Source organism: Ambystoma mexicanum, chromosome 5p (genome assembly GCF_040938575.1).
Source record: "Ambystoma mexicanum isolate Mex_15411 chromosome 5p, UKY_AmexF1_1, whole genome shotgun sequence".
NCBI classification, from domain to species: Eukaryota; Metazoa; Chordata; class Amphibia; order Caudata; family Ambystomatidae; genus Ambystoma; species Ambystoma mexicanum.
In genome coordinates this window covers 470638675-470666637 of record NC_090930.1, presented here as the reverse complement: position 1 = coordinate 470666637, position 27963 = coordinate 470638675, and positions in this window count along the sequence as shown.

The window sequence follows — 27963 nt, the reverse complement described above, 5'->3', positions numbered from 1 at the left end:
ATGTGGTGGGGTTCTGAATTGGCGTCATCATGTGGGTGCTCAGAGGGTAGGCACTGTCCCCTGGGGAGGTGGTGATGGTTATCATTAGTAGGGTTGTGACATTACTCAGTATCTGGCATGCATGCATGTGCTGTGGCATTTATACTCACCGAGCAGCCATGTATCGCCATGCCGCCCAGCTTCTAGGTCCCAGTTTAGGGTTGACATTCTGTAAATGAAACTGTCGTTGGTGGACCCTGGATAGTTGGCATATACTGAGGTGATGATTCCCTTGGCATCACATACTACCTGGACGTTGATGGAATGCCAGTGCTTGCGGTTTCTATAGATGTGCTCTGATGCCCTGGGGGGACGTAGAGCCACATGGGTGCAATCAATGGCACCTAGGACTTTGGGGAATTGTGCCACCCCGTAGAAATCCTGGACGGCAGCCTGCCTTTCTGCAGGTGTTCTGAGCAGGTATATGTGCCTGCGTACTGATGGGCGTGCAGTCATGATGGCCAAGACCTGGTGTAGGCAGCTTGACTGCGTGGCCTGTGACACCCCCCACTTTGGCACTTGTCCGCTGAAATGATCCAGTGGCCAAAAAGTGCAGTACATTGAGGACCTTCTCCAGGGGGCTGAGTGCTTGGGAGCAGAGGGTGGGTGATGTGAGGTCATCCTCCCACTCACTGACCAGGTTGAGTATTATGTGAGGTGGAAACCTGTACCTCCCATACACCTGGTCATCAGGCATGCCAAAAAGGCTGGTTCTGGGTGTGAAAATTCTGGGCCTGACTATCCTCCTCCCCCTCCTGCGGTATCCAACGACGACTGCTGCTAGGAACGGTATGTTCATCCTGGCGTCTGAACTTGCTTTTTGTTTGCATGCACTTTTATGCTGCGCGGGTCCACGTACACCTGCTTCCTGCTGGCGTACGTGTTTCAGGATTAGCGTGTCTTTTTTGGCGCGTGCGTGTGGGCGTTCCGTGCATTTGCCTCCTGTACTTCCCCGCCCACCCCAGTAATACACGTACCCCGCTCGCCCAGGCCCAATCGCATGTAAAACTTCCCGCTAGCCCCTGAAGTACACTTACCCCGCTCACCCAGGCACAATAGCGTGTAAAACTTCCCGCGAGCCCCTGAAGTACACGTACCCCGCTCATCCAGGCACAATCGTGTGTAAAACTTCCCGCGAGCCCCTGAAGTACACGTACCCCGCTCGCCCAGGCACAATCGCGTGTGAAACTTCCCATGCACCCCCGCAATACACGCTATTTTTGACACAGCGGGTGTCCGTATTTGTCGCGTACCCCTTTGCACGTCATTTGTCCTAGAGGGCCACAGTATGGGAAATTCATCAGAGCTGTATATACAGGCTTTTTGTTAGCGCAGGGACGATACCGCCTGCCTTCGCGTGGCGGACATGTGTTGATGTACATAGTTGACTTTTGGTTTGTGTCATGAGATCGCCATTCACTACTGGGGGTGGGGGTGCAAGGGGACATGAGTGGGGGCCTGCTGGCATGTGCCCTGCACTGCTGGGGGCGTGGGGGTGCAAGGGGACATAAGTGGGGGCCTGTTGGCAGGTGCCCCTCAGTGCTGGGGGTGCAAGGGGACATTAGTGGGGGCCTGTTGGCAGGTGCCCCTCATTGCTGGGGGGTGGGGGTGCAAGGGGACATGAGTGGGGGCCTGCTGGCAGGTGCCCCTCAGTGCTGGGGGGTGGGGGTGCAAGGAGACACGAGTGGGGGCCTGCTGGCAGGTTGCCTGCACTGCTGGGGGGTGGGGGTGCAAGGGACATGAGTGGGGGCCTGCTGGCAGGTGCCCCTCAGTGCTGGGGGGTGGGGGTGCAAGGGGACATGAGTGGAGGCCTGTTGGCCGGTGTCCCTCAGTGCTGGGGGTGGGGGTGCAAGGGGAAATGAGTGGGGGCCTGCTGGCAGGTGCCCTGCACTGCTGGGGGGTGGGTGTGCAAGGGGACATGAGTGGGACATGATTGGGACATGAGTGGGGGCATGGGTGGGACATGAGTGGGGGCCTGCTGGCAGGTGCCAAGCACTGCTGGAGGGTGGGGGTGCAAGGGGATATGAGTGGGGGCCTGTTGGCAGGTGCCCCTCACTGCTGGGGGGTGGGGGTGCAAGGGGACATAAGTGGGGGCCTGTTGGCAGGTGCCCCTCAGTGCTGGGGGTGCAAGGGGACATTAGTGGGGGCCTGTTGGCAGGTGCCCCTCATTGCTGGGGGGTGGGGGTGCAAGGGGACATGAGTGGGGGCCTGCTGGCAGGTGCCCCTCAGTGCTGGGGGGTGGGGGTGCAAGGAGACATGAGTGGGGGCCTGCTGGCAGGTTGCCTGCACTGCTGGGGAGTGGGGGTGCAAGGGGAAATGAGTGGGGACCTGCTGGCAGCGGCCCTGCAATGCTGGGGGGTGGGGGTGCAAGGGGACATGAGTGGGGGCCTGTTGGCAGGTGCCTCTCAATGCTGGGGGGTGGGTGTGCAAGGGGACATGAGTGGGGGCCTGCTGGCAGGTGCCCCTCAGTGCTCGGGGGTGGGGTGCAAGGGGACATGAGTGGGACATGAGTGGGGGCCTGCTGGCAGGTTCCCTGCACTGCTGGGGGGTGGCAGTGCAAGGGGACATGAGTGGGACATGAGTGGGGGCCTGCTGGCAGGTGCACTGCACTGCTGGGGGGTAGGGGTGCAAGGGGACATGAGTGGGGGCCTGTTGGCAGGTGCCCCTCACTGCTGGGGGGTGGGGGTGCAAGGGGAAATGAGTGGGGGTCTGCTGGCAGGTGCCCTGCACTGCTGGGGGGTGGGGGTACAAGGGGACATGAGTGGGGGCCTGCTGGCAGGTGCCCCTCAGTACTGGGGGTGGTGGTGCAAGGGGACATGAGTGGGGGCCTGTTGGCAGGTGTCACTCAGTGCTGGGGGGTGAGGGTGCAAAGGAAAACGAGTGGGGGCCTGCTGGCAGGGTCCCTGCACTGCTGGGGGGTGGGTGTGCAAGGGGACATGAGTGGGGGCCTGCTGACAGGTGCCCTGCACTGCTGGGGGTGGGGGTGCAAGGGGACATGAGTGCAGGCCTGTTGGCAGGTGCCCCTCAGTGCTGGGGGGGTGGGTGTGCAAGGGGACATGAGTTGGGGCCTGCTGGCAGTTGCCCCTCAGTGCTGGGGTGTGGGGGTGCAAGGGGACATGAGTAGGGGCCTGTTGGCAGGTGCCCCTCAGTGCTGGGGGGTGGGGGTGCAAGGGGACATGAGTGGGACATGAGTGGGGGCCTGCTGGCAGGTGCCCTGCACTGCTGGGGCGTGGGGATGCAAGGGGACATGAGTGGGGGCCTGTTCTTAGGTGCCCCTCAGGGCTGGGGGGTGGGGGTGCAAAGGGAAATGAGTGGGGGCCTGCTGGCAGGTGCCCTGCACTGCTGGGGTGTGGGGTTGCAAGGGGACATGAGTGGGGGCCTGTTGGCAGGTGCCCCTCAGTGCTGGGGGGTGGGTGTGCAAGGGGACATGAGTGGGGGCCTGCTGGCAGGTGCCCCTCAGTGCTGGGGGGTGGGGGTGCAAGGGGACATGAGTGGGGGCCTGCTGGCAGGTGCCCTGCACTGCTGGGGGGTGGGGGTGCAAGGGGACATGAGTGGGACATGAGTGGGGGCCTGCTGGAAGGTGCCCTGCACTGCTGGGGTGTGGGGGTGCAAGGGGACATGAGTGGGGGCCTTTTGATAGGTGCCCCTCAGTGCTGGGGGGTGGGGGTGCAAGGGGAAATGAGTGGGGGCCTGCTGGCAGGTGCCCTGCACTGCTGGGGTTTGGGGTTGCAAGGGGACATGAGTGGGGGCCTGTTGGCAGGTGCCCCTCAGTGCTGGGGGATGGGTGTGCAAGGGGACATGAGTGGAGGCCTGCTGGCAGGTGCCCCTCAGTGCTCGGGGTGGGGGTGCAAGGGGACATGAGTGGGACATGAGTGGGGGCCTGCTGGCAGGTGCCCTGCACTGCTGGGGGGTGGTGGTGCTGGGGACGTGAGTGGGACATGAGTGGGGGCCTGCTGGCAGGTGCCCTGCACTGCTGGGGGGTGGGGGTGCAAGGGGACATGAGTGGGGGCCGGTTGGCAGGTGCCCCTCACTGCTGGGGGGTGGGGGTGCAAGTGGAAATGAGTGGGGGCCTGCTGGTAGGTGCCCTGTACTGTTGGGGGGTGGGGGTGCAAGGGGACATGCTTGGGGGCCTGTTGGCAGGTGTTCCTGAGTGCTGGGGGGTGGGGGTACAAGGGGACATGAGTGGGGGCCTGTTGGCAGGTGCCCCTCAGTGCTGGGCGATAGGGGTGCAAGGGGACATGAGTGGGACATGAGTGGGGGCCTGCTGGCAGGTGCCCTGTACTGCTGGGGGGTGGGGGTGCAAGGGGACATGAGTAGTGGCCGGCTGGCAGGTGCCCTGCACTGCTGGGGGTGGGGGTGCAAGGGGACATGAGTGGGGGGCCTGTTGGCAGGTGCCCCTTAGTGCTGGGGGGTGGGGGTGCAAGGGGAAATGAGTGGCGGCCTGCTGGCAGGTGCCCTGCACTGCTGGGGGGGTGGGTGTGCAAGGGGACATGAGTGGGACATGAGTGGGGGCCTGCTGACATGTGCCCTGCACTGCTGGGGGGTGGGGGTGCAAGGGGACATGAGTGGGGGCCGGTTGTTAGGTGCCCCTCAGTGCTGGGGGGGTGGGGGTGCAAGGGGAAATGAGTGGGGGCCTGCTGGCAGGTGCCCTGCAGTGCTGGGGGGGTGGGGTGCAAGAGGAAATGAGTGGGGGCCTGCTATCAGGTGCCCCTCAGTCCTGGGGGGTGGGGGTGCAAGGGGACATGAGTGGGATATGAGTGGGGGCCTGCTGGCAGGTGCCCTGCACTGCTGGGGGGTGGGGGTGCAAGGGGACATGAGTGGGACATGAGTGGGGGCCTGCTGGCAGGTGCCCTGCACTGCTGGGGGGTGGGGGTGCAAGGGTACATGAGTGGGGGCATGTTGGCAGGTGCCCCTCAGTGCTGGGGGGTGGGGGTGCAAGGGGAAATGAGTGGAGGCCTGCTGGCAGGTGCCCCTCAGTGCTGGAAGGTGCAAGGGGACATGAGTGGGACATGAGTGGGGGCCTGCTGGCAGGTGCCCTGCACTGCTGGGGGGTGGGGGTGCAAGGGAACATGAGTGGGACATGAGTGGGGGCCTGCTGGCAGGTGCCCTGCACTGCTAGGGGGTGGGGGTGCAAGGGGACATGAGTGGGGGCCTGTTGGCAGGTGCCCCTCAGTGCTGGGGGGTGGGGGTGCAAGGGGAAATGAGTGGGGCCTGCTGGCAGGTTCCCTGCACTGCTGGGTGGTGGGTGTGCAAGGAGACATGAGTGGGACATGAGTGGAGGCCTGCTGGCAGGTGCCCTGCACTGCAGAGGGGTGGGGGTGCAAGTGGACATGAGTGGGGCCTGTTAGCAGGTGCCCCTCAGTGCTGGGGGTGGGTGTGCAAGGGGACATGAGTGGGGGCCTGCTGGCAGGTGCCCCTCAGTGCTGGGGGTGGGGGTGCAAGGGGACATGAGTGGGGGCCTGTTGGCAGGTGTCACTCAGTGCTGGGGGGTGGGGGTGCAAAGGAAAACGAGTGGGGGCCTGCTGGCAGGGTCCCTGCACTGCTGGGGGGTGGGTGTGCAAGGGGACATGAGTGGGGGCCTGCTGACAGGTGCCCTGCACTGCTGGGGGTGGGGGTGCAAGGGGACATGAGTGCAGGCCTGTTGGCAGGTGCCCCTCAGTGCTGGGGGGGGGGTGTGCAAGGGGACATGAGTGGGGGCCTGCTGGCAGTTGCCCCTCAGTGCTGGGGTGTGGGGGTGCAAGGGGACATGAGTAGGGGCCTGTTGGCAGGTGCCCCTCAGTGCTGGGGGGTGGGGGTGCAAGGGGACATGAGTGGGACATGAGTGGGGGCCTGCTGGCAGGTGCCCTGCACTGCTGGGGCGTGGGGATGCAAGGGGACATGAGTGGGGGCCTGTTCTTAGGTGCCGCTGGGGGGTGGGGGTGCAAAGGGAAATGAGTGGGGGCCTGCTGGCAGGTGCCCTGCACTGCTGGGGTGTGGGGTTGCAAGGGGACATGAGTGGGGGCCTGTTGGCAGGTGCCCCTCAGTGCTGGGGGGTGGGTGTGCAAGGGGACATGAGTGGGGGCCTGCTGGCAGGTGCCCCTCAGTGCTGGGGGGTGGGGGTGCAAGGGGACCTGAGTGGGACATGAGTGGGGGCCTGCTGGCAGGTGCCCTGCACTGCTGGGGGTGGGGGTGCAAGGGGACATGAGTGGGGGCCTGCTGGAAGGTGCCCTGCACTGCTGGGGTGTGGGGGTGCAAGGTGACATGAGTGGGGGCCTTTTGTTAGGTGCCCCTCAGTGCTGGGGGGTGGGGGTGCAAGGGGAAATGAGTGGGGGCCTGCTGGCAGGTGCCCTGCACTGCTGGGGTTTGGGGTTGCAAGGGGACCTGAGTGGGGGCCTGTTGGCAGGTGCCCCTCAGTGCTGGGGGGTGGGTGTGCAAGGGGACATGAGTGGAGGCCTGCTGGCAGGTGCCCCTCAGTGCTCGGGGTGGGGGTGCAAGGGGACATGAGTGGGACATGTGTGGGGGCCTGCTGGCAGGTGCCCTGCACTGCTGGGGGGTGGTGGTGCTGGGGACGTGAGTGGGACATGAGTGGGGGCCTTCTGGCAGGTGCCCTGCACTGCTGGGGGGTGGGGGTGCAAGGGGACATGAGTGGGGGCCGGTTGGCAGGTGCCCCTCACTGCTGGGGGGTGGGGGTGCAAGTGGAAATGAGTGGGGGCCTGCTGGTAGGTGCCCTGTACTTTTGGGGGGTGGGGGTGCAAGGGGACATGCTTGGGGGCCTGTTGGCAGGTGTTCCTGAGTGCTGGGGGGTGGGGGTACAAGGGGACATGAGTGGGGGCCTGTTGGCAGGTGCCCCTCAGTGCTGGGGGATAGGGGTGCAAGGGGACATGAGTGGGGGCCTGCTGGCAGGTGCCCTGTACTGCTGGGGGGTGGGGGTGCAAGGGGACATGAGTGGGGGCCTGCTGGCAGGTGCCCTGCACTGCTGGGGGGTGGGGGTGCAAGGGGACATGAATGGGGGCCTGCTGGCAGGTGCCCCTCAGTGCTGGGGGGTGGGGGTGCAAGGGGACATGAGTGGGGGGCCTGTTGGCAGGTGCCCTGCACTGCTGGGGGGGTGGGTGTGCAAGGGGACATGAGTGGGGGCCTGCTGACACGTGCCCTGCACTGCTGGGAGGTGGGGGTGCAAGGGGAAATGAGTGGCGGCCTGCTGGCAGGTGCCCTGCACTGCTGGGGGGGTGGGTGTGCAAGGGGACATGAGTGGGGGCCTGCTGACACGTGCCCTGCACTGCTGGGGGGTGGGGGTGCAAGGGGACATGAGTGGGGGCCTGTTGTTAGGTGCCCCTCAGTGCTGGGGGGGTGGGGGTGCAAGGGGAAATGAGTGGGGGCCTGCTGGCAGGTGCCCTGCAGTGCTGGGGGGGTGGGGGTGCAAGGGGAAATGAGTGGGGGCCTGCTATCAGGTGCCCCTCAGTCCTGGGGGGTGGGGGTGCAAGGGGACATGAGTGGGATATGAGTGGGGGCCTGCTGGCAGGTGCCCTGCACTGCTGGGGGGTGGGGGTGCAAGGGGACATGAGTGGGACATGAGTGGGGGCCTGCTGGCAGGTGCCCTGCACTGCTGGGGGGTGGGGGTGCAAGGGTACATGAGTGGGGGCCTGTTGGCAGGTGCCCCTCAGTGCTGGGGGGTGGGGTGCAAGGGGACATGAGTGGAGGCCTGCTGGCAGGTGCCCCTCAGTGCTGGAAGGTGCAAGGGGACATGAGTGGGACATGAGTGGGGGCCTGCTGGCAGGTGCCCTGCACTGCTGGGGGGTGGGGGTGCAAGGGAACATGAGTGGGACATGAGTGGGGGCCTGCTGGCAGGTTCCCTGCACTGCTGGGTGGTGGGTGTGCAAGGAGACATGAGTGGGACATGAGTGGAGGCCTGCTGGCAGGTGCCCTGCACTGCTGGGGGTGGGGGTGCAAGTGGACATGAGTGGGGGCCTGTTAGCAGGTGCCCCTCAGTGCTGGGGGTGGGTGTACAAGGGGACATGAGTGGGGGCCTGCTGGCAGGTGCCCCTCAGTGCTGGGGGGTGGAGGTGCAAGGGAACATGAGTGGGACATGAGTGGGGGCCTGCTGGCAGTTGCCCTGCACTGTTGGGGGGTGGTGTGCAAGGGGACATGGTTGGGACATGAGTGGGGCCTGCTGGCAGGTGCCCCTCAGTGCTGGGGGGTGGGGGTGCAAGGGGACATTAGTGGGGGCCTGCTGGCAGGTGCCCTGCACTGCTGGGGGGGTGGGAATGCAAGGGGACATGAGTGGGGGCCTGCTGGCAGGTGCCCCTCAGTGCTGGGGGTGGGGGTGCAAGGGGACATGAGTTGGACATGAGTGGGGACCTCTTGGCAGGTGTCCCTCAGTGCTGGGAGGTGGGGGTGCAAGGGGACATGAGTGGGGGCCTGCTGGCAGGTGCCCTGCACTGCTGGGGGTGGGGGTGCAAGGGGAAATGAGTGGAGGCCTGCTGGCAGGTGCCCCTCAGTGCTGGGGGGTGGGGGTGTAAGGGGATATGAGTGGGGGCCTTTTGGCAGGTGCCCCCCAGTGCTGGGGGGTGGGTGTGTAAGGGGACATGAGTGGGGGCCTGCTGGCAGGTGCCCCTCAGTGCTGGGGGGTAGGGGTGCAAGGGGACATGAGTGGGGGCCTGTTGGCAGATGCCCTGCACTGCTGGGGGTGGGGATGCAAGGGGACATGAGTGGGACATGAGTGGGGGCCTGCTGGCAGGTGCCCTACACTGCTGGGGGTGGGGGTGCAAGGGGACATGAGTGGGGGCCTGCTGGCAGGTGCCCCGCAGTGCTGGGGGGTGGGGGTGCAAGGGGAAATGAGTGGAGGCCTGCTGGCAGGTGCCCCTCAGTGCTGGGGGGTGGGGGTGTAAGGGGACATGAGTGGGGGCCTTTTGGCAGGTGCCCCCCAGTGCTGGGGGGTGGGTGTGTAAGGGGACATGAGTGGGGGCCTGCTGGCAGGTGCCCCTCAGTGCTGGGGGGTAGGGGTGCAAGGGGACATGAGTGGGACATGAGTGGGGGCCTGTTGGCAGATGCCCTGCACTGCTGGGGGTGGGGATGCAAGGGGACATGAGTGGGACATGAGTGGGGGCCTGCTGGCAGGTGCCCTACACTGCTGGGGGTGGGGGTGCAAGGGGACATGAGTGGGGGCCTGCTGGCAGGTGCCCCGCAGTGCTGGGGGGTGGGTGTGCAAGGGGACATGAGTGGGGGCCTGCTGGCAGGTGCTCTACACTGCAGGGGTGTGGGGGTGCAAGGGGACATGAGTGGGACATGAGTGGGGGCCTGCTGGCAGGTGCCCTGCACTGCTGGGGGGTGGGGGTGCAAGGGGACATGAGTGGGGGCCTGTTGGCAGGTGCCCCTCAGTGCTGGGGGGTGGAGGTGCAAGGGGAAAGAGTGGGGGCCTGCTGGCAGGTGCCCTGCACTGCTGGGGTGGGTGTGCAAGGGGACATGAGTGGGAGATGAGTGAGGGCCTGCTGGCAGGTGCCCTGCACTGCTGGGGGGTGGGGGTACAAGGGGACATGAGTGGGGGCCTGTTGGCAGGTGCCCCTCAGTGCTGGGGGGTGGGTGTGCAAGGGGACATGAGTGGGTGCCTGCTGGCAGGTACCCCTCAGTGCTGGGGGTGGGGTGCAAGGGGACATGTGTGGGACATGAGTGGGGGCCTGCTGGCAGGTGCCTTGCACTTCTGGGGGGTGGGTATGCAAGGGGACATGAGTGGGGGCCTGCTGGCAGGTGCCCCTCAGTGCTGAGGGCTGGGGGTGCAAGGGGAAATGAATGGGGGCCTGTTGGCAGGTGCCATGCATTGCTAGGGGAGTGGGGGTGTAAGGGGACATGAGTGGGAACCTGCTGGCAGGTGACCCTCGGTGCTGGGGGGTGGGGGTCCAAGGGGACATGAATGGGACTTAAGTGGGGGCCTGTTGGCAGGTGCCCCTCAGTGCTGGGGGTTGGGGGTTCAAGGGGACATGAGTGGGGGCCTGCTGGCAGGTGCCCTGCACTGCTGGGGGGTGGGGATGCAAGGGGACATGAGTGGGGGCCTGCTGGCAGGTGCCCCTCAGTGCTGGGGGTGGGGGTGCAAGGGGATATGAGTTGGGGCCTGTTGGCAGGTGCCCCTCAGTGGTGGGTGTGGGTGTGCAAGGGGACATGAGTTGGGGCCTGCTGGAAGGTGCCCCTCAGTGCTGGGGGTGGGTGTGCAAGGGGACATGAGTGGGGGCCTGCTGGCAGGTGCCCCTCAGTGCTGGGGGGTGGGGGTGCAAGGGGACATGAGTGGGACATGAGTGGGGGCCTGCTGGCAGGGGCACTGCACTGCTAGGGGGTGGGGGTGCTAGGGGACATGAGTGGGGGCCTGCTGGCAGGTGCCCCTCAGTGCTGGGGGGTGGGGGGGTGCAAGGGGACATGAGTGGGGCCTGTTGGCAGGTGCCCCTCAGTGCTGGGGGTGGGGGTGCAAGGGTAAATGAGTGGGGGCCTGCTGGCAGGTGCCCTGCACTGCTGGGGGGTGGGGGTACAAGCGGACATGAGTGGGGACCTGCTGGCAGGTGCCCCTCAGTGCTGGGGGGTGGGGGTGCAAGGGGACATGAGTGGGGGCCTTCTGGCAGGTGCCCTGCACTGCTCGGGGGTGGGGGTGCAAGGGGACATGAGTGGGGGCCTGCTGGCAGGTGACCCTCAGTGCTGGGGGGTGGCGGTGCAAGGGGACATGAGTGGGAGCCTGTTGGAAGGTGCCCCTCAGTGCTGGGGGGTGGGGGTGCAAGGGGAAATGAGTGGGGGCCTGCTGGCAGGTGCCCTGCACTGCTGGGGGTGGGTGTGCATGGGTACATGAGTGGGACATGAGTGGGGGCCTGCTGCCAGGTGCCCTGCACTGCTGTGGGTGCAAGGGGACATGAGAGGGGGCCTGTTGGCAGGTGCCCCTCAGTGCTGGGGGGCGGGGGTGCAAGGGGACAGGTGCCCTGCCCTGTTGGGGGGTGGGGGTGCAAGGGGCATGAGTGGGGGCCTGTTGGCAGGTGCCCCTCCGTGCTGAGGGGTGGGGGTGCAAAGGGAAATGAGTGGGACATGAGCGGGGGCCTGCTGGCAGGTGCCCTGCACTGCTGTGGGGTGGGTGTGTGAGGGGACATGAGTTGGACATGAGTGAGGGCCTGCTGGCAGGTGCCCCTCAGTGCTGGGGGGCGCGGGTGCAAGGGGACAGGTGCCCTGCCCTGTTGGGGGGTGGGGGTGCAAGGGGACATGAGTGGGACATGAGTGGGGGCCTGCTGGCAGGTGCCCTGCACTGCTGGGGGGTGGGGGTGCAAGGGTACATGAGTGGGGGCCTGTTGGCAGGTGCCCCTCAGTGCTGGGGGGTGGGGTGCAAGGGGAAATGAGTGGAGGCCTGCTGGCAGGTGCCCCTCAGTGCTGGAAGGTGCAAGGGGACATGAGTGGGACATGAGTGGGGGCCTGCTGGCAGGTGCCCTGCACTGCTGGGGGGTGGGGGTGCAAGGGAACATGAGTGGGGGCCTGCTGGCAGGTTCCCTGCACTGCTGGGTGGTGGGTGTGCAAGGAGACATGAGTGGGACATGAGTGGAGGCCTGCTGGCAGGTGCCCTGCACTGCTGGGGGGTGGGGGTGCAAGTGGACATGAGTGGGGGCCTGTTAGCAGGTGCCCCTCAGTGCTGGGGGTGGGTGTACAAGGGGACATGAGTGGGGGCCTGTTGGCAGGTGCCCCTCAGTGCTGGGCGATAGGGGTGCAAGGGGACATGAGTGGGGGCCTGCTGGCAGGTGCCCTGTACTGCTGGGGGGTGGGGGTGCAAGGGGACATGAGTAGTGGCCGGCTGGCAGGTGCCCTGCACTGCTGGGGGGTGGGGGTGCAAGGGGACATGAATGGGGGCCTGCTGGCAGGTGCCCCTCAGTGCTGGGGGTGGGGGTGCAAGTGGAAATGAGTGGGGGCCTGCTGGTAGGTGCCCTGTACTGTTGGGGGGTGGGGGTGCAAGGGGACATGCTTGGGGGCCTGTTGGCAGGTGTTCCTGAGTGCTGGGGGGTGGGGGTACAAGGGGACATGAGTGGGGGCCTGTTGGCAGGTGCCCCTCAGTGCTGGGCGATAGGGGTGCAAGGGGACATGAGTGGGACATGAGTGGGGGCCTGCTGGCAGGTGCCCTGTACTGCTGGGGGGTGGGGGTGCAAGGGGACATGAGTAGTGGCCGGCTGGCAGGTGCCCTGCACTGCTGGGGGGTGGGGGTGCAAGGGGACATGAATGGGGGCCTGCTGGCAGGTGCCCCTCAGTGCTGGGGGTGGGGGTGCAAGGGGACATGAGTGGGGGGCCTGTTGGCAGGTGCCCCTTAGTGCTGGGGGGTGGGGGTGCAAGGGGAAATGAGTGGCGGCCTGCTGGCAGGTGCCCTGCACTGCTGGGGGGGGTGGGTGTGCAAGGGGACATGAGTGGGACATGAGTGGGGGCCTGCTGACACGTGCCCTGCACTGCTGGGGGGTGGGGGTGCAAGGGGACATGAGTGGGGGCCTGTTGTTAGGTGCCCCTCAGTGCTGGGGGGGTGGGGGTGCAAGGGGAAATGAGTGGGGGCCTGCTGGCAGGTGCCCTGCAGTGCTGGGGGGGTGGGGGTGCAAGAGGAAATGAGTGGGGGCCTGCTATCAGGTGCCCCTCAGTCCTGGGGGGTGGGGGTGCAAGGGGACATGAGTGGGATATGAGTGGGGGCCTGCTGGCAGGTGCCCTGCACTGCTGGGGGGTGGGGGTGCAAGGGGACATGAGTGGGACATGAGTGGGGGCCTGCTGGCAGGTGCCCTGCACTGCTGGGGGGTGGGGGTGCAAGGGTACATGAGTGGGGGCCTGTTGGCAGGTGCCCCTCAGTGCTGGGGGGTGGGGGTGCAAGGGGAAATGAGTGGAGGCCTGCTGGCAGGTGCCCCTCAGTGCTGGAAGGTGCAAGGGGACATGAGTGGGACATGAGTGGGGGCCTGCTGGCAGGTGCCCTGCACTGCTGGGGGGTGGGGGTGCAAAGGAACATGAGTGGGACATGAGTGGGGGCCTGCTGGCAGGTGCCCTGCACTGCTAGGGGGTGGGGGTGCAAGGGGACATGAGTGGGGGCCTGTTGGCAGGTGCCCCTCAGTGCTGGGGGGTGGGGGTGCAAGGGGAAATGAGTGTGGCCTGCTGGCAGGTTCCCTGCACTGCTGGGTGGTGGGTGTGCAAGGAGACATGAGTGGGACATGAGTGGAGGCCTGCTGGCAGGTGCCCTGCACTGCTGGGGGGTGGGGGTGCAAGTGGACATGAGTGGGGGCCTGTTAGCAGGTGCCCCTCAGTGCTGGGGGTGGGTGTGCAAGGGGACATGAGTGGGGGCCTGCTGGCAGGTGCCCCTCAGTGCTGGGGGTGGGGGTGCAAGGGGACATGAGTGGGGGCCTGTTGGCAGGTGTCACTCAGTGCTGGGGGGTGGGGGTGCAAAGGAAAACGAGTGGGGGCCTGCTGGCAGGGTCCCTGCACTGCTGGGGGGTGGGTGTGCAAGGGGACATGAGTGGGGGCCTGCTGACAGGTGCCCTGCACTGCTGGGGGTGGGGGTGCAAGGGGACATGAGTGCAGGCCTGTTGGCAGGTGCCCCTCAGTGCTGGGGGGGTGGGTGTGCAAGGGGACATGAGTGGGGGCCTGCTGGCAGTTGCCCCTCAGTGCTGGGGTGTGGGGGTGCAAGGGGACATGAGTAGGGGCCTGTTGGCAGGTGCCCCTCAGTGCTGGGGGGTGGGGGTGCAAGGGGACATGAGTGGGACATGAGTGGGGGCCTGCTGGCAGGTGCCCTGCACTGCTGGGGCGTGGGGAGGCAAGAGGACATGAGTGGGGGCCTGTTCTTAGGTGCCCCTCAGGGCTGGGGGGTGGGGGTGCAAAGGGAAATGAGTGGGGGCCTGCTGGCAGGTGCCCTGCACTGCTGGGGTGTGGGGTTGCAAGGGGACATGAGTGGGGGTCTGTTGGCAGGTGCCCCTCAGTGCTGGGGGGTGGGTGTGCAAGGGGACATGAGTGGGGGCCTGCTGGCAGGTGCCCCTCAGTGCTGGGGGGTGGGGGTGCAAGGGGACCTGAGTGGGACATGAGTGGGGGCCTGCTGGCAGGTGCCCTGCACTGCTGGGGGGTGGGGGTGCAAGGGGACATGAGTGGGGGCCTGCTGGAAGGTGCCCTGCACTGCTGGGGTGTGGGGGTGCAAGGTGACATGAGTGGGGGCCTTTTGTTAGGTGCCCCTCAGTGCTGGGGGGTGGGGGTGCAAGGGGAAATGAGTGGGGGCCTGCTGGCAGGTGCCCTGCACTGCTGGGGTTTGGGGTTGCAAGGGGACATGAGTGGGGGCCTGTTGGCAGGTGCCCCTCAGTGCTGGGGGGTGGGTGTGCAAGGGGACATGAGTGGAGGCCTGCTGGCAGGTGCCCCTCAGTGCTCGGGGTGGGGGTGCAAGGGGACATGAGTGGGACATGAGTGGGGGCCTGCTGGCAGGTGCCCTGCACTGCTGGGGGGTGGTGGTGCTGGGGACGTGAGTGGGACATGAGTGGGGGCCTTCTGGCAGGTGCCCTGCACTGCTGGGGGGTGGGGGTGCAAGGGGACATGAGTGGGGGCCGGTTGGCAGGTGCCCCTCACTGCTGGGGGGTGGGGGTGCAAGTGGAAATGAGTGGGGGCCTGCTGGTAGGTGCCCTGTACTGTTGGGGGGTGGGGGTGCAAGGGGACATGCTGGGGGGCCTGTTGGCAGGTGTTCCTGAGTGCTGGGGGGTGGGGGTACAAGGGGACATGAGTGGGGGCCTGTTGGCAGGTGCCCCTCAGTGCTGGGGGATAGGGGTGCAAGGGGACATGAGTGGGACATGAGTGGGGGCCTGCTGGCAGGTGCCCTGTACTGCTGGGGGGTGGGGGTGCAAGGGGACATGAGTGGGGGCCTGCTGGCAGGTGCCCTGCACTGCTGGGGGGTGGGGGTGCAAGGGGACATGAATGGGGGCCTGCTGGCAGGTGCCCCTCAGTGCTGGGGGGTGGGGGTGCAAGGGGACATGAGTGGGGGGCCTGTTGGCAGGTGCCCTGCACTGCTGGGGGGGTGGGTGTGCAAGGGGACATGAGTGGGGGCCTGCTGACACGTGCCCTGCACTGCTGGGGGGTGGGGGTGCAAGGGGAAATGAGTGGCGGCCTGCTGGCAGGTGCCCTGCACTGCTGGGGGGGTGGGTGTGCAAGGGGACATGAGTGGGGGCCTGCTGACACGTGCCCTGCACTGCTGGGGGGTGGGGGTGCAAGGGGACATGAGTGGGGGCCTGTTGTTAGGTTCCCCTCAGTGCTGGGGGGGTGGGGGTGCAAGGGGAAATGAGTGGGGGCCTGCTGGCAGGTGCCCTGCAGTGCTGGGGGGGTGGGGGTGCAAGGGGAAATGAGTGGGGGCCTGCTATCAGGTGCCCCTCAGTCCTGGGGGGTGGGGGTGCAAGGGGACATGAGTGGGATATGAGTGGGGGCCTGCTGGCAGGTGCCCTGCACTGCTGGGGGGTGGGGGTGCAAGGGGACATGAGTGGGACATGAGTGGGGGCCTGCTGGCAAGTGCCCTGCACTGCTGGGGGGTGGGGGTGCAAGGGTACATGAGTGGGGGCCTGTTGGCAGGTGCCCCTCAGTGCTGGGGGGTGGGGTGCAAGGGGAAATGAGTGGAGGCCTGCTGGCAGGTGCCCCTCAGTGCTGGAAGGTGCAAGGGGACATGAGTGGGACATGAGTGGGGGCCTGCTGGCAGGTGCCCTGCACTGCTGGGGGGTGGGGGTGCAAGGGAACATGAGTGGGACATGAGTGGGGGCCTGCTGGCAGGTTCCCTGCACTGCTGGGTGGTGGGTGTGCAAGGAGACATGAGTGGGACATGAGTGGAGGCCTGCTGGCAGGTGCCCTGCACTGCTGGGGGGTGGGGGTGCAAGTGGACATGAGTGGGGGCCTGTTAGCAGGTGCCCCTCAGTGCTGGGGGTGGGTGTACAAGGGGACATGAGTGGGGGCCTGCTGGCAGGTGCCCCTCAGTGCTGGGGGGTGGAGGTGCAAGGGAACATGAGTGGGACATGAGTGGGGGCCTGCTGGCAGTTGCCCTGCACTGTTGGGGGGTGGTGTGCAAGGGGACATGGTTGGGACATGAGTGGGGCCTGCTGGCAGGTGCCCCTCAGTGCTGGGGGGTGGGGGTGCAAGGGGACATTAGTGGGGGCCTGCTGGCAGGTGCCCTGCACTGCTGGGGGGGTGGGAATGCAAGGGGACATGAGTGGGGGCCTGCTGGCAGGTGCCCCTCGGTGCTGGGGGTGGGGGTGCAAGGGGACATGAGTTGGACATGAGTGGGGACCTCTTGGCAGGTGTCCCTCAGTGCTGGGAGGTGGGGGTGCAAGGGGACATGAGTGGGGGCCTGCTGGCAGGTGCCCTGCACTGCTGGGGGTGGGGGTGCAAGGGGAAATGAGTGGAGGCCTGCTGGCAGGTGCCCCTCAGTGCTGGGGGGTGGGGGTGTAAGGGGATATGAGTGGGGGCCTTTTGGCAGGTGCCCCCCAGTGCTGGGGGGTGGGTGTGTAAGGGGACATGAGTGGGGGCCTGCTGGCAGGTGACCCTCAGTGCTGGGGGTAGGGGTGCAAGGGGACATGAGTGGGACATGAGTGGGGGCCTGTTGGCAGATGCCCTGCACTGCTGGGGGTGGGGATGCAAGGGGACATGAGTGGGACATGAGTGGGGGCCTGCTGGCAGGTGCCCTACACTGCTGGGGGTGGGGGTGCAAGGGGACATGAGTGGGGGCCTGCTGGCAGGTGCCCCGCAGTGCTGGGGGGTGGGGGTGCAAGGGGAAATGAGTGGAGGCCTGCTGGCAGGTGCCCCTCAGTGCTGGGGGGTGGGGGTGTAAGGGGACATGAGTGGGGGCCTTTTGGCAGGTGCCCCCCAGTGCTGGGGGGTGGGTGTGTAAGGGGACATGAGTGGGGGCCTGCTGGCAGGTGCCCCTCAGTGCTGGGGGTAGGGGTGCAAGGGGACATGAGTGGGACATGAGTGGGGGCCTGTTGGCAGATGCCCTGCACTGCTGGGGGTGGGGATGCAAGGGGACATGAGTGGGACATGAGTGGGGGCCTGCTGGCAGGTGCCCTACACTGCTGGGGGTGGGGGTGCAAGGGGACATGAGTGGGGGCCTGCTGGCAGGTGCCCCGCAGTGCTGGGGGGTGGGTGTGCAAGGGGACATGAGTGGGGGCCTGCTGGCAGGTGCTCTACACTGCAGGGGTGTGGGGGTGCAAGGGGACATGAGTGGGACATGAGTGGGGGCCTGCTGGCAGGTGCCCTGCACTGCTGGGGGGTGGGGGTGCAAGGGGACATGAGTGGGGGCCTGTTGGCAGGTGCCCCTCAGTGCTGGGGGGTGGAGGTGCAAGGGGAAAGAGTGGGGGCCTGCTGGAAGGTGCCCTGCACTGCTGGGGTGGGTGTGCAAGGGGACATGAGTGGGAGATGAGTGAGGGCCTGCTGGCAGGTGCCCTGTACTGCTGGGGGGTGGGGGTACAAGGGGACATGAGTGGGGGCCTGTTGGCAGGTGCCCCTCAGTGCTGGGGGGTGGGTGTGCAAGGGGACATGAGTGGGTGCCTGCTGGCAGGTACCCCTCAGTGCTGGGGGGTGGGGTGCAAGGGGACATGTGTGGGACATGAGTTGGGGCCTGCTGGCAGGTGCCTTGCACTTCTGGGGGGTGGGTATGCAAGGGGACATGAGTGGGGGCCTGCTGGCAGGTGCCCCTCAGTGCTGAGGGCTGGGGGTGCAAGGGGAAATGAATGGGGGCCTGTTGGCAGGTGCCATGCATTGCTGGGGGAGTGGGGGTGTAAGGGGACATGAGTGGGAACCTGCTGGCAGGTGACCCTCGGTGCTGGGGGGGTGGGGGTCCAAGGGGACATGAATGGGACTTATGTGGGGGCCTGTTAGCAGGTGCCCCTCAGTGCTGGGGGTTGGGGGTTCAAGGGGATATGAGTTGGGGCCTGTTGGCAGGTGCCCCTCAGTGGTGGGTGTGGGTGTGCAAGGGGACATGAGTTGGGGCCTGCTGGAAGGTGCCCCTCAGTGCTGGGGGTGGGTGTGCAAGGGGATATGAGTTGGGGCCTGTTGGCAGGTGCCCCTCAGTGGTGGGTGTGGGTGTGCAAGGGGACATGAGTTGGGGCCTGCTGGAAGGTGCCCCTCAGTGCTGGGGGTGGGTGTGCAAGGGGACATGAGTGGGGGCCTGCTGGCAGGTGCCCCTCAGTGCTGGGGGGTGGGGGTGCAAGGGGACATGAGTGGGACATGAGTGGGGGCCTGCTGGCAGGGGCACTGCACTGCTGGGGGGTGGGGGTGCTAGGGGACATGAGTGGGGGCCTGCTGGCAGGTGCCCCTCAGTGCTGGGGGGTGGGGGGGTGCAAGGGGACATGAGTGGGGCCTGCTGGCAGGTGCCCCTCAGTGCTGGGGGTGGGGGTGCAAGGGTAAATGAGTGGGGGCCTGCTGGCAGGTGCCCTGCACTGCTGGGGGGTGGGGGTACAAGCGGACATGAGTGGGGACCTGCTGGCAGGTGCCCCTCAGTGCTGGGGGGTGGGGGTGCAAGGGGACATGAGTGGGGGCCTTCTGGCAGGTGCCCTGCACTGCTCGGGGGTGGGGGTGCAAGGGGACATGAGTGGGGGCCTGCTGGCAGGTGACCCTCAGTGCTGGGGGGTGGCGGTGCAAGGGGACATGAGTGGGAGCCTGTTGGAAGGTGCCCCTCAGTGCTGGGGGGTGGGGGTGCAAGGGGAAATGAGTGGGGGCCTGCTGGCAGGTGCCCTGCACTGCTGGGGGTGGGTGTGCATGGGTACATGAGTGGGACATGAGTGGGGGCCTGCTGCCAGGTGCCCTGCACTGCTGTGGGTGCAAGGGGACATGAGAGGGGGCCTGTTGGCAGGTGCCCCTGAGTGCTGGGGGGTGGGTGTGCAAGGGGACATGAGTGGGGGCCTGCTGGCAGGTGCCCCTCAGTGCTGGGGGGCGGGGGTGCAAGGGGACAGGTGCCCTGCCCTGTTGGGGGGTGGGGGTGCAAGGGGCATGAGTGGGGGCCTGTTGGCAGGTGCCCCTCCGTGCTGAGGGGTGGGGGTGCAAAGGGAAATGAGTGGGACATGAGCGGGGGCCTGCTGGCAGGTGCCCTGCACTGCTGTGGGGTGGGTGTGTGAGGGGACATGAGTTGGACATGAGTGAGGGCCTGCTGGCAGGTGCCCTGCACTACTGGGGGTGGGGGTGCAAGGGGACATGAGTGGGGGCCTTTTGGCAGGTGCCCCTCAGTGCTGGGGGGTGGGTGTGTAAGGGGACATGAGTGGGGGCCTGCTGGCAGGTGCCCCTCATTGCTGGGGGGTGGGGGTGCAAGGGGATGTTAAGCAGAACCTGTGCAGTTCCCTCTGGGACCACTGCAAAAAGTTTAAGACTGCAGGAGTTAGCAGTAAACCCAATTGGTAGCAGTCTGCACCACCCAGATTTACCTGGTAGCTGTGGCTGAGCAGTCAGACTTCTCTCAAGGCGAGTTAGGCAGTATATGGAGTATACAAGATAGGGCAATTTACACAGTAGAACAAGCAGACACGGATCCGAGTTTGGGTGTAAAGATATATAATTATTTATTTAAAAACACATCTATGAAAAACACACTGGCACTAATATGGCAAACAACTTCAATCACAGTTACTATAAGTATATATCAATCCCATAACAATATTTCGACAAGTCTAGGTTCAAAGACACCACTTAGTTGCAGACAGAGGTGAGTGCTTAACCTTAATGGCACTCTAGTATTTGTTTGAAAGGGAGAGAAAAAGGCAGGGTATGAAACCAACTCAGTACCAACACTTTTACGAAGCAAATGCAAGGCAAGCAAGGCAGGGTCTACTGTAGATCACAAAGTTCAGAGGCCAGGCCCACTCGGAGAGAGGCAAGGCGGTATGTCCCAAAAATACCACAGTGGAAATGCACTTCAAGTCTTTGTAGCAAAATGTCGCAGAAAGGTTGGACCAGTTTTAGAACAAAAGTTAAGAAGGTCTGGAGGCAACCCAGTGGAAAGGTAAGGATTTAAGACACCTCACGCTAACCGGTTCAAGGGAAGCCAGGCGGACACAGTACCTTGAAAGTGAAGAGACAGCTCCGGCGGGGGCAGTTGATCCTGGTGGTGGATGCAAGTCGGGGCTTTGCCAGAAGAAGGGATGATCTCGTCGTAGAGGAAAGTTGAAGATCGTTGCACCACCAAGGAAGAGACCAGCCGCGGAGTGCTCAATCACAAGGCACCACCTTTTGGTCTCGGTACAGTGGGTAGTGGCTATCCGGTTGCCGGGGTGCTCAGCACGGGCAATTCGACCACTAGACGTCCTGGAAGTGAACAAAAAGCAAGGGACTGGTTGTTCCCACCAGTCAAAGGGAAGAAGACTCTCCAGCAGGGAGATCTCCTCTGTCGTTGGGAAGTGGTGATTCGGTTCAGCAGGGCTCCACCAGTGGTGTCGTCGTTGCAGGTCGGCTCAGCTTCTCCTTCGTCGGATTCTTAGGTCCTGTGGCGACCTCTGAAGTGCCAGTCCCCAAAGCCCTGCTTTTATGCAGAAAACCCCCATTCATTCAGCCTAGCTGTCAATCAAACATGCTAAGTGGTGAGCGGGCGGCTCACCACTTGGGCCAATCACACCAGAGTGCAACTTGAGTTGGCAAGGCAACTCAGTCAAGGGTGCCTAAACCCCCTCCCACACCCCCTGTGGTACCCAGACAGAATGGCACCGCTCTGGAGGGCTTCTGTGCAGAAGCCTGCCAAAAGTGGAACAAAGGGCTCAACCTTTGGTTTGGAGTTACAGAGGCGAACACATACGCCATTTAAAAACCGAGTTCTGGCAGAAAATACCAAACCCGGTGAATTCATTTTAATTTAATAAACCGGCGGTATGACCGAGGCTACATAGAAAAAGTATTAGCCTCGAACAATGGGAAAATCCCATAAGAATATATTTGCGGTCGAATATAAAAAGTAGTATCCACTGCCACCAGCCAAAACTCGACGAGGGGGGACGGGACAGTGCCCCCTCGAACAACAGACCCAGGGGTAATCGAATTGCCCCTACCAATACGTCCGCAATAGGATGGTTTGTACTGGTTCTGTTAGTAAATTTAGGTCTAATAAAGCCAATGGTGACTTTACATGCCCTGGGAGACAGTAGTCAGTCCCAGGGTACGGAGTCTATGGTGGGGATCCTCTACGACACCCCAGTGTTATGGCACAGAGGGTGCTGTGTAACACACATAGTAAAACACATGAGACCCTACGCAGTAAAAGACCCCATAGCCCATAGAACACATTAACATTCAAAGAAATACCACAAATCATGTCCAAGAGTGGGAGAAAAAGGGTCTCACTCTTGGCAGGATGAAAAAAAACAAACTCCAGAAATCCAGCAAAGCTCCTGGGGGACTCGCTAGGTTAGCAAATTCAGCCTAAACAGAGAATTCTCCCTAACACTCGCCCCCCCCCCCCCAGACTAAGGGACAGGAGGATTTAATCCACTCCTGGATGAATCTCATGCCTCTAGTCGATGACATACATCCTAGAGAGACCACCAGCATTTTGGTGGTGACACCCTGACCTGTGCTCAATGGTGAAATCACCCCTTGCAGGCAGATTGACCATTTCAGTAGTTTTGGGTTTTCCCCTTTCATTCGCATTAACCATCTCAAGGGTTGGTAGTCAGTCTGAATGACAAAAGTAGAACCATACAAGTATGGCCTAAACTTCTTCAGAGCCCACACAATAGCAAAGCACTCTCTTTCGATTGTTGCCCACCTTGTTACAGGATCCTTCAGCTTGCGGCTGATGAAGCAAACGGGGTGCTCCCTACCTTTGCCATCCAGTTGACTGAGTACTGCACCTATTCCTACATTTGAAGCATCTGTCTGCACAATGAAAGTTTGGTGGTAGTCAGGAGATCTGAGTACTGGGGCTTGGCAAAGAGCCTTTTTCAGGTTTTCAAAGGCCTGATTGCACTCCTCATTCCATCTAACCTTCTTAGGGAATTTTGGAGAGGAAATGACATTCAGAGGAGAAGCTATGGTCCCATAGTTCTCAATGAAATTCCTGTAATACCCAGTGAGACCTAAGAAGGCTCTCACCTGGGTCTGAGTAGTAGGTGTTGTCCAATTTTGCACAGCTTCAATCTTACTGAGCAAAGGCCTTATTTCTCCACCTCCTACCTCATGTCCAAGATAGACTACCTTACTCTGTCCAATTTGGCATTTACTCACCTTTCTGGTCAGATTGGCTCGTCCAAGAGCCTGCAAAACATATCTTAGGTGGTCTACATGTTCTTCCCAGGAATTGCTGAACACTGCTATGTCATCCAATTATGCCATGCAGAAGTCCTCCATCCCATTCAGAACCTCGTTTACCATCCGTTGAAATGTAGCAGCTGCATTTTTCAATCCAAAAGACATTAACTTAAACTGGTATAAACCAGCTGAGGTAGAAAATGCAGTTTTCTCCTTGGCATGGTCTGTCAGGGCTATTTGCCAATAGCCTGACGTCAAGTCAAATGTGCTGAGGAACTTGGCTGAACCAAGTCTATCCAACAACTCATCTGTTCTTGGCAAAGGGCGGGCATCAGTCTGGGTGACTGCATTAAGAGCTCTATAATCCACACAGAATCTAAGTTCTTTAGATCCTACCTTTGGTACTAACACAACTGGGCTAGACCAGGGACTAGTAGAGGGCTCTATTACCCCGAGATCAAGCCTCTTGCTGACCTCACCTTTGATGTGGGTTCTTACATTTTGTGACATTCTGTATCCTCTGCTTTTGACTGGCAGACAGTCACCAGTGAGTATGTCATGCTGGGACCAAGGGGTCAAGCCTAGTGAAAGTGAGAACAGAGAGGCAAACTGATTCAACATAGATTTGCACTCTTCTTGTTGCTCAGGTGTAAGATTTGAAGAGAGATTTACTCCTTCAATCTTTTCGTCTAAAGGTAAGCCTCTGAGGAGACCAGGAAGAGCTTCACTCTCTACTTCTTCCTCTGATGATGCTAGAAGCAATGCTCCTACATCAGGTCTTGAGACATACGCTTTGAGTCTGTTGGTGTGGAAGACTGTTGGAGCCTCCTTGGGACTGCCCAAGTCCACCAGATAGTTGACCTCTCCAAGTTTACCCACAACTCGGAAGGGTCCCATCCATTTGTCTTGCAAGGCCCACTGCCTTGTTGGGATCATAACGAGAACTAGCTGGTCTTGAGTGAACTCAACCATGTTAGCCTTTTGATCATGCCAGTGCTTGACCAATGCCTGTCCAGCTTTCAAGTTATTACTTGCTTCTGCCATCATGTGTGACATTCTCCTCCGGAGACCTATCACGTAGTCAGTCACTCTGACTGGCTTGGGGGAAGGAGCACTCGCCAACCCCTCCTTAATCAGGGCCAATGGACCGCTGACGGGATGACCATAGAGAAGCTCAAAGGGAGACTAACCTACTCCCTCCTGAGGAACTTCTCTATAAGCAAAGAGAAGGCATGGCAGTAGAAGATCCCACTTTCATTTAAGGGGGTCCTCTAAAGCACCTATCATGCTCTTCATGGTTCGGTTGAACCTTTCAACCAACCCATTGTTTTGTGGGTGGTAAGCTGTTGAGAACTTGTAAGTAACTCCACAGGTTTTCCACATGGCTTTCATGTAGTGGGACATAAAGTTTGACCCCCTGTCAGAGATTACTTCCTTAGGAAAGCCAACCCGGGTAAAAATACCAAGGAGGGCCTTAGCCACAGCCGGAGCTGTAACAGTCCTCATAGGAATGGCCTCAGGATACCTAGTAGCATGGTCTACTACAACAAGTATAAACCTGTTGCTTGAGGAGGTTGGAGGATCAAGGGGACCAACAATGTCAATCCCTACTCTCTCAAATGGGACTCCCACAACGGGGAGAGGCACTAAAGGTGCCACATTCTTGGAGCCAACCTTACCAGAGGTCTGGCAGGTGTGGCAGCTCCTGCAGTGTTTTTCTACTTCGGCCCCCATCTCTGGCCAATAAAAGTAGAGAGAGAGCCTTTCCTTAGTCTTCTTGAAACTCAAGTGACCAGCCAAAGGAATCTTGTGGGCTAACTGCAAGAACTGTTGTCTGTTCTCTTGGGGTACTACAAGTCATTTGTAGTCCCCAGGTTCAGACTCTGTCGGTTCACTGTAGAAGAGGCCATCTTCCCAGTGCAACCTGTATTTCCCAGGCTCTTGCCCTTCAGCCTGAGCTTCTGCCTGGTGGCGAAGACCTTCCAGAGTTGGACATTCTCTCTATCCCTTACTGAAGTATGCCCTGTTGGGTCCACCTTCTGCCAGTAAAGACTGCAGCTCAGGATGGTCAACAGGATCCAGATCTCGAATGAGTTCCTGGCCTTCCATTAGCTCTTCCTCAGAGTCTAATTCTACCACACAGAGTTGTGCCACCCTCTCAGCCTCAGCTGGAGGGGGAGTTACTGGTGTAACTTCGGACAACCGAGGGGAAGTCCTTGTTGGCTGCACAGAAGTGCTGGCTGCTGGCTTCTGTTTAGAAGTTTTAGGTTTCCCTTTCGCTTCTGATTTCCTTGAGACAGCAGCTGACAAATCCAGTGGAGCAGGAGTGATATCCTTCTTCATCATCTCCTTGGGAGTACCTCTCATGGTTCTCTCCCTTGCGGGTCTGGTTAGCTCCTGTAACCGTTTACTAGGAGGTCTGGGGGTATGAGACACAACTCCAAGAGTTTTTAAATCGTTACCCAACAGAACTCGTCCTGGTACCTCACTTTGTATGCTAACAGGTATCTTCACAGTCATGTCATTACACTGGATGAGAACTGGTAATTGGGGAAGCATCTGCACAGGCCCTCCAGCTAATTTGGTGAGGCGTCTGGGTGCCTTAGCAACATCCTCAGCCTGAAAAAAAGATTTATCCACCACAGTTATGCTGGCCCCAGTGTCCCTAATGGCAGGAGTCTCCTGACCATTCACCTGGACACTGTCCTTATAATACTCTTTAGTATTTTCTGGGATAGAATTATAGACATCGAAATTCTGTTGTTCCCACAAACCCAGAGACACTAAAGAAACACTGGCTGAGACTCCAATGGGTTCATCAGCCAGCAGTAGAAAGTTTCCACTTGCCATTTGGACTTCCTCCTCTGGAGCGAAGGCTAAGGAGACAAGCTGGACCCCTGAAGGTTTACCCTTGCATCTGGGATCTCCTTTCACATGGTCAGTAGAGCCACAAACAACGCATTTACCAAATGCTTTCTGGAATGGTGGCTTGTTCTGGCCTCCCTCTGCTTTGGCACCAGAAGGTACACTATTCTGCTGTGGTTTTCCTTGTGGCTTACCCTTATGGTTTTGTTTGCGGCCCTCTTTGGAATTTGAGTTTTTAGAATTCTCTTTTGAGTCTTTTTTAGGCAGTTTTCCCTCATCCTTTTTCTGAGTTGCCCCAGAATCCTTATGAGTAGCCCTGTTGGCAATCAACAAGTCAGCAGCCTTAGCTAGCTTCCTGGAATCCAATTCCTTTGAATCAGCCAAGTGCTGTCTGAGCTCAGGAGAACAGGCATCATAAATTGACTCCAATATAAAAAGATTCTTCATACCCTCATAAGTGTTCATCTTGTAACCCTTAATCCATCCCTCTACGTTTTTCAACCCTTCATTCACCCAGGTAGCCCAAGGGGTACCATCATGCTTTTTGAGGGATCTAAACCTCTTAAGATACTGGGAAGGGGTCTTCCCAAATCTAGCTATCAGAGCTGGTTTCACACTTTCATACTCTTTCCTATCCTCCTCCCCCAACTCCATTACCGCATCAGTTGCAACAGGGGGGAGCCTAGAGAACAACCAGGTAAGTAGCTCATTACCTGTGATGTTCTGGACCCCATGATTATACTCAAACAAACTCAGCCAATCCAACACATCCAACTTTGGTTCATACATACCAATTAATTCCTTAGGCATCCGGGGTCTTTTGGGACTGGAACTTCTAGAGGAGCCAGAGACAGAAGCAGTTTCAACAGACAACTTTTTCATTTCTAACTCATGCTTGAGCTCCATTTCTCTGAGCCTAAGAATGTGTTGCATTTCTTGGTGTTTCTGTTCAGTTTGAGCAGTAGTCCTTCTGAATTCCAAGTCTATTTTCATGTTTTCTAGTTCAAGGACCTGAGGACTTAGTGTGGGACCTGCTATAGGCCCAGTAGGTACAGCTGGTAAGGAAGACAGAGGGGTAGGGGAGACAGTTTCATTAGCCTCTCCTTCCTATTCAGCCTCTTCATCACTATCATCAGAACTTTGATTTAGATCAACACCATTACTGTTATCTACATTTGCTGTAGAAGTCGGTTCCTCTGAAACAGTACCCAGACTTTGGTTTTCCAGCAATCTTGCTATCAGTTCTATTTTCTTGCCTCTTACAGAAAGATTCTCTTGTCTACAGAGAGCTCTCAAACTCTCAGTATTTTCACCTGACAAGGACTCTTGACTGTAAACTTACATAGTAGACATGTTTCTTGACAGTTGCTTTTTAGTGCTAAGCTTTGTGGTTAGTTATCCTAAAGTGTTGAAAAGCACTCTAAACTGTATACTCGATACAAATCCCACCGCTGTACACCAGTGTTAGGCAGAAACCTGGGCAGTTCCCTCTGGGACCACTGCAAAAAGTTTAAGACTACAGGAGTTAGCAGTAAACCCAATTGGTAGCAGTCTGCACCACCCAGATTTACCTGGTAGCTGTGGCTGAGCAGTCAGACTTCTCTCAAGACGAGTTAGGCAGTATATGGAGTATACAAGATAGGGCAATTTACACAGTAGAACAAGCAGACACGGATCAGAGCTTGGGTGTAAAGATATATAATTATTTATTTAAAAACACATCTATGAAAAACACACTGGCACTAATATGGCAAACAACTTTAATCACAGTTACTATAAGTATATATCAATCCCATAAAAATATTTCGACAAGTCTAGGTTCAAAGACACCACTTATTTGCATACAGAGGTGAGTGCTTAACCTAGATGGCACTCTAGTATTAGTTAGAAAGGGAGAGAAAAAGGCAGGGCATGAAACCAACTCAGTACCAACACTTTTACGAAGCAAATGCAAGGCAAGCAAGGCAGGGTCTACTGTAGATCACAAAGTTCAGAGGCCAGGCCCACTCGGAGAGAGGCAAGGCAGTATGTCCCAAAAATCCCACAGTGGAAAGGCACTTCAAGTCTTTGTAGCAAAATGTCAGAGAAAGGTTGGACCAGTTTTAGAACAAAAGTTAAGAAGGTCTGGAGGCGATCCAGTGGAAAGGTAAGGATTTAAGACACCTCACGCTAACTGGTTCAAGGGAAGCCAGGCGGACACAGTACCTTGAAAGTGAAGAGACAGCTCCGGCGGGGGCAGTTGTTCCTGGTGGTGGATGCAAGTCGGGGCTTTGCCAGAAGAAGGGATGATCTTGTTGTAGAGGAAAGTTGAAGATCGTTGCACCACCAGGGAAGAGACCAACCGCGGAGTGCTCAGTCACAAGGCACCACCTTTTGGTCACGGTACAGTGGTTAGTGGCTATCCGGTTGCCGGGGTGGTCAGCACGGGCAATTCGACCACTAGACATCCTGGAAGCGAACAAAAAGCAAGGGACTGGTTGTTCCCACCAGTCAAAGGGAAGAAGACTCTCCAGCAGGGAGATCTCCTCTGTCGTTGGGAAGTGGTGAGGCGGTTCAGCAGGGCTCCACCGGTGGTGTCGTTGTTGCAGGTCGGCTCAGCTTCTCCCTCGTCGGATTCTTAGGTCCTGTGGCGACTTCTGAAGTGCCAGTCCCCAAAGCCCTGCTTTTATGCAGAAAACCCCCATTCATTCAGCCTAGCTGTCAATCAAACATCCTAAGTGGTGAGCGGGGCAGCTCACCACTTGGGCCAATCACACCAGAGTGCAACTTGAGTTGGCAAGGCAACTCAGTCAAGGGTGCCTAAACCCCCTCCCACACCCCGTGTGGTACCCAGACAGAATGGCACCACTCTGGAGGGCTTCTGTGCAGAAGCCCACCAAA